This window comes from Numenius arquata, chromosome 14, assembly GCF_964106895.1.
Source record: "Numenius arquata chromosome 14, bNumArq3.hap1.1, whole genome shotgun sequence".
Classification (NCBI taxonomy): Eukaryota; Metazoa; Chordata; class Aves; order Charadriiformes; family Scolopacidae; genus Numenius; species Numenius arquata.
In genome coordinates this window covers 1,618,651-1,625,206 of record NC_133589.1, presented here as the reverse complement: position 1 = coordinate 1,625,206, position 6,556 = coordinate 1,618,651, and positions in this window count along the sequence as shown.

The following is a 6,556-nucleotide window of genomic DNA, read 5'->3' as shown; positions in this document are numbered from 1 at the left end:
CTCCCAGGTTCTTACCTGCACCTTGGCCACAGCCCCAGGGCAGGTTCTCTACGTAGCTTCACTACGCCCTCTCTGCATTTCTGATTGCTGAGGTCCTTGTGGTTACGGAGGATCTTTATCAGCTTTTAGTAAGAAATTGCATAAGCACAAAGTATTGAGAACAAGCAGCTGGAAAGCGCTGGATGCCCTGGGAATCTCTGCTGAGGAACAGATGCCAGGAGGTGGGTTGCCTGCTCCGGTCTGGCCACCACCATCCATGGGTCCACGCCTAACAGTGTGCCTCGGAAGGGTGGAAGGGCTCAGAGAGGATTAGCCCTGGGAGGCTTGGTCAGTGCAGGCTCCCCGAGCCCTCTGGAGAGGTGCTGCACCAGGGACCTCATGCGTGGGCCTTTGAGCCATGTGCATCCACTGAGACCGTGTGAGGACCGGGCTGCTGTGTCCCTAGATGGAAGAGAACGAAAAGAAACATGTACAGAACTCTACACTGGACTTTCTGTTTAAAAGAAAATAAGGAAAAAAAAAAGTAAACCAATCTTCCTTCTATTTGCTCTTCTCCTTCCCCTCTATTAACTGGGTTTCTGTGACAAAAAAGGGTCAGAAATTAAATTAGGAAACTTCACAGCCATCACAAACATCTGCAGTTCAAAATAAATCAGCAGTTCCAGCACGGCAGCCTTCCCGTCTCCTCTGCCCTTGGGGTGCTGCTGGATCCCACAGTCTCTGGTGTGCGCGGAGCCCAAAATGTGTGTTTCGTTCTCATGAGTTTTTATTGTAAGGGAGGGAATCTCACAGGACAAATGTGTAATGCTGTGAGAGCAACGAGGTTGCATGGATACAGGAACACAAACGGGGCGGCTCGCACTTTGAGAAGACGAATTCTTCGGAAGAACAACTATCTCACTGTGTTTGGATGGGGCTTAATAAAACGGCCTGCTCCAAGCTAGGCCTCCACAGGCTTCCAGGCCCCGAACAATGAAGGATAATATCACCGTTTTATGGCGAATAGCGTGGCCGAGCTACATCCTGGATGGTCTCCACAGCATCGCTGCAACTGGCTTTGATTTGAGTCAGAGGAGAAGGAGGGCTTTACACCCCGCTGGCTGGAGGGACACGAGCACACCACGCACGGGAGCCCGGGGGACCAGCCCCCAGCCTGTGGCTTTCATTTACGACCTATATCAGTGTATACCTTAAGCTGGGCTGGTACTTTCTCGGTTGTCCAGCCGGATGAACTCAGCGTTGCCGACAAAGCACGGCCCATTTTTAATAGCTGGATGGGGCTATGAGGCAGCGGCTCTCCCGCGCTCGCAGCAGCCCCCGCGTCCCACCGGGGTGGAGAGCGGGGAGGAACCTCACCGACCCACGAAAATAGCGGCCTGTGCTGGTATGCAAGTGCCCCGGGTTGATGCCTAAACATGGTATCTCGCTCCCCCAGGGCTGGCACGGCTGCCAGCTCCCGCTCCAGCCCTGAAGGTGAACCGTGTGTGGCTCCTGCCGCGGGGAAGGTCAGGCAGCCTCCGCTTTCGGCTGGGCAGGGGGAGAGGAGCACGTCAGTGAGAACATCACTAACCTCTTTGCTGTTAAACCCAACCATTTCTCCAGGGAGAGTCGGATCCAATCCCCACTGAAGACAGTGGGGCAGTTTTTTTTTGGGGATCAGCTCTAGGGAGACCCTGCCCCATTCACGGGCAGGCAAAGCATCTCCAGAAATATCACAGAATCACAGAATGCTATGGGGTTGGAAGGGACCTCTGGAGATCACCCAGTCCAACCCCCTGCCAGAGCAGGATCACCCAGAGCAGGTTGGACAGTAAAGTGTCCAGGAGGGTTTGAATGTCTCCAGAGAAGGAGACTCCACCACCTCTCTGGGCAGCCTCTTCCAGGGCTCTGCCACCCTCAAAGTGAAATCTTCCTCATTTCCCCTGTTCCAGTTTGTGCCCGTTACCCCTTGTTCTGTCCCCGGGCATCACTGAGAAGAGTCTGGCCCCATCCTCTTGCCCCCCACCCTTTAGCTCTTGCTCAGCATCCATGAGGTACCCTCTCAGTCTGCTCTTCTCCAGCTGAACAGCCCCAGGGCTCTCAGCCTTTCCTCAGCAGAGAGATGCTCCAGCCCCTCATCATCTTCGTAGCCTTCGCTGGACTCTCTCCAGTAGTTCCCAGTCCTTCTTGAACTGGGGGGCCCAGAACCGGACACAGTGATTGTGGCTTTAAGTGTCACCCCGTGGGTGGTGCAGGCCATGGTTATCCTCTGTGTCCAGGGGCAGGGACATCATCAAACTTCTCCAAGCCCCTTCTGATCACTCCGCCGAGCTGAAACCTCGCAGCAGATTTGCATCTTATGACTAGTTAAGAAAATTATCAACCGTGAAAGCATCTGGAAAGCTGCACCAACACAGGTTTCAAAGAAAACAAAGCTCAGCCAGAAGGACGGAGCCAGTGCAAGGATCCAAAAGGAAGAGCTGGAAAGGGAGGAAATAATGTTTGTAGGTGTACCAGCTGGAATAATAACTGTCTTGTTCTTCTCGCGGCTTTCCTTGCTGCTCTCTGTGGGCCAAGTTTCAGGGCAGGGAAGGGTTTGCCTGCCATCAGCGCCTTCTGCCTGTGGGATCCGTCCCCTGTTCCTCACCCTTTTCTGCTGCTTCGGTGGCAGCACCGAGGAAGAGGACCATTCCCCACCCTGGGCACCTGCCCCTCTGAAGCCACAGGTCAAAGAAATGTCCAAAACCCGAGAGAAACCACCCCAAATGGGTGAGTTTCCCCTTTAGCTTTCTGGATTTTATGTTCTGAACTTTCATCCCTCAGATCATCCAGCACTGCAGCACTGATGCTGACCAAAGCACCGAGAGCTCCCTCCCTGGAGCCAGGATGCTCTCGGCTGTCGGTCCTCTCTGACCTGGGGTGGCAGGATGGATCCCATAGAACGTCCCGAACCACTCTGACCAGCCCCAAACAACCACTACGGCAACAGCAGGTCACCCTTCCGAAAAAACCCTTTACCCAAACTCATTGTCCGGGTTTGAGGACATTCTGTTTTGTCAATTTTAACATTATTATCAATGAGGCAAAATCCCCACTAAAATCAAGCCTGAAAAAGACTCCAAGAGGTTTCCCAAGAGTCCTTCAGCAGGAATGTGACTGCAATGGAACCAGCCATTCCTCTTCCTACTCGAAGGCTTGTCAGGAGGGCCAGCATCAACATTTCAGCCCGACCTCTGAAAGCGTTGCCCTGGGTTGCAGGTACAGCCAGCCCGGTGGCCTCCGTGGCATCAGCCCCGTTTTGGGGTACCCCTGGCATCCCACATCACCGCCTGCAGGGACCTCTGCCACCACCGAAGGAGTTTCACCTTGTGTCAAGGAGCTTCTGTATCCCTTCCCCCGGGCCAAGCGCTGTGCAGACCCTGGGAACCCTCCCTCTCAGCGCTCACCGAGGGTAATTCTGTTAGAACTCCTGACTTTTGAGGGACTTCTGGCAGCAGGTGCTTCAAATGAGACAAGCAATATCACGCTGCCTGCTCTCAAGTCAACAAAACCAGCGCAAACCCGAGTTCCCTGGAGCTCTGCTCTTTTTACTGATTTTTTTCTTTTAAACCTATACATACCGCCCTGTCACCCTCTCCGCGCATGTGGCCCGTAGGTATTGCATAAAAGATGATCTGTGACGGGTGCACACACGTTCCACAGGCTCGGAGGCGGGAGGAGGGTGCCACGCTGCAGGAGAGATGCCCTCGTGCGATGTTTTTCACGCAGACACACCTTTGCACACTCGCCGGGGGCTTACACGGCAGTCGTGCATTTTAAGATCGAACAATAGACACGGAGAAAGCGCGTTTCGGAAGCAGAGGGACAAGCCGAGCACCAAGTTGTTTGCAGAATCCGTGTGAATTTTATTTACGTTCCTGGATCTTTGGTCCCTTCTGGGATGGTACATATTTTGCATTATTATCAAATATTTGCAATGATCCACATAAACAGCCCGATGTTAAAAGCTGCTCCAAGTGTAACTCGACCCAGAGGAAAGATGCTTATCTGAGCTCCACAGTGACAGATTTGAACGAGATGCTGATGCTGTAGGTTTCTCATAAAATGAGGGAAATGCAGGAAAAATTGAAACTGCATAGATTTTCTTTTTACCAACAGATAAAGCAGGAGTTATCTCTGTGTTGGCTTTCGTGGTGGAATACCGCTTGGAAGAGCTACAGATAACCAGCCCTTCTCATCCCTTGGCCGATGAAGGAAGGAAGGAGAGGAGTAAATGCTGAGCGAGCCGGTGCTGTCAGAATCTATTTCACTGTTTGGTAATTATTTTTTTTTATTACTATGACAACAGAGACCATCAGAATTGTTTCTTTAACCCCAGCAAATGATAAGTGCAGATGAGCCTTTTTTTTTTTCTTTAGACCGAAGTCATCACTTTTTACTTGTGCGGTGTCAACCCCCGGGTAAGAGAGTGATGGCAACTACCAGAACGCTGGCCCTCTCTGCCTCCCGCTTGCCCAGCTGCCTGGATGGGGCACTCGCATCATTCTGTGTGTCATGTCAGGAGGCATTTGAGAACGGCTCCACACTGGCTCAGCATTTTCTGCCTTTAACAAAAAGAAAAATAACAAAAATAAAGCAGCATTCTCCTTTTTAAAGTGCTTCCAAATCTTTTACATCTCTTTTCCTTTTCTCCCTTTTCAACCCCCCACCTTTCCCTCCCTCCCTCCCCCCCCCCCCCCCTTTGTGGTCCTGGAGACCACCCTGTAAGCCTACATGACATCATGAGAGAGAATTAAACGTACTTGAAAGGCCACTTCTGTTTTGGTGGGAACTTCTATGCAATTGCAAAGTGCCCATTAAAGCACAGGTTGTTTCCTAGAAGCATGTCCAAGCCAGTAGCGTGCAAACCCCTCCAGGGCTTCTAGAAAGCATTCGCTTTTGAAATGCTGAAGGAAATTCAGAGATGAAAGGATAAGTCTCCCTGGCTGTGCATTTACAGTCTATTGTCTTCCATGAAGGATAGTATCACTCCTCAGTTGTGTTATTGCAGTTAATCCACTTAACTGCTATTGGATTTTCAGATGAGCTGAATTCTTTGCCTCTGCTATTAGGATGCTTTGTTTGGACGAGAAAGGGCTGTTATTTAAATGACAATGAGTTCAGGGAGATGTCAGGGTGCAGCAGGCACCTTGTGCCAATCCGCGCCGGGGAGAAGGGGGCATTTTCTCCCGGGGAGGGCGGAGAAGCCGCCGCCCGGCTCCGGCTCCGGCTCCGCCGCTCGGCCGGCAGCTGGGGGGGGGGAGGACCTGGGCCGGCTGCGGCGGCGGCTCCGCGGCCGCGGAGGGGAGCCCCGCACCCGCGCATGCCGCAGCCGGGTGCCGCAGGGCCCGCACCGCCACCCCCGCCCGCTCTCTGTTTATTTTGATTTTTTTTGGGGGGGGGCGTGGGGGTGTGTTCGCTTCTTAAAGGAGTGATGGGGGGGGTCCTCCTTTGCAATGACGGCTGCGCTGCCACAGCGGCGAAGAAGCGGCGTTAACCCCCCCCCCCCCACCCCGAAACAACCCCTTCTGCAAAAGGCGAGCCCCTTCCCCCCCCCCAATAAAACCAAATAAAAATAATAACAAGGATAAAAACCCCACCCAGCCCCCCCGCGGCCACGGCGATCTCCCCCCGCGCTGTATAAAGGCGGGGGCACAAGGTGGATGCCGGCGGTGGCGCAGCGCTCCCGCCCCGCTGCCGCAGAGGGTGCGGGGGGCTGCCCCGCCGCCTCCCGCCCCCCCGGGGTGGGCAGAGCCCCCCGGTGGCCCCGCGGTGGCGGCACCCCCGCGGCGGGCTGGCGGCGGGGGAGGGCCGGGGGAGGCGCATGGCGGGGCGGCAGCGGTATATGCCGCTCCGCGCCGGGGCCGCGCTCAGACCGGCCGCCGCTCCCCAGCCGCCCGGAGCCGCCCTCCGCCAGGAGTTGCAGTTCGTCTCCGATCCCCTTGGGATTTAAAACGTCTTGCATATCTATCTATATTTTTATATATATATATATATATTTTTTTTTTTTTGCCTTCCTCCTCCCTCTTTTTCTCCCGTGCAAAGTGGAGACGGAGCTGCACCAAGGCAGCCCGCGAGATCTTGCAATATCGCTCCGATTCCTCGCTACTGCTATTATTCCTAATTATTATTATTATTTTTAACCTCACCCCAGCCGGGGAGGGAAGCGGGACCGTTCCCAGCAAGAGAAACATTTCGATCCCTACCAATAAAGATTTTTTTTTTTTTTTTTTTAATTTTTAATTTTTAAATCCCCCCCCCCCTCCCCTTTCCGAGGCAGGGGGAGAGGGTGGCGGGAGCGGGGGGAGCGGCCGCCGCACCCGCGGAGCCGGCGCGGAGCGGGGAGGCCGCGGCGGCGGCGGCGGCGGGGGGAGGCGGTCCCCGGGCCCCAGCGCCGCCCGCCCGAGGGGGGCCAGCCGCCCAGACAGGTGATGGGCGTTTCGGCTGCGCTCCGGATCGACTCCTTGGGTTTCACTTTGGTCTGATCTAAGCAAATATGCAGAAGTACCGGCTGGTCTAGTCCCGGGAGCCAAGAGGA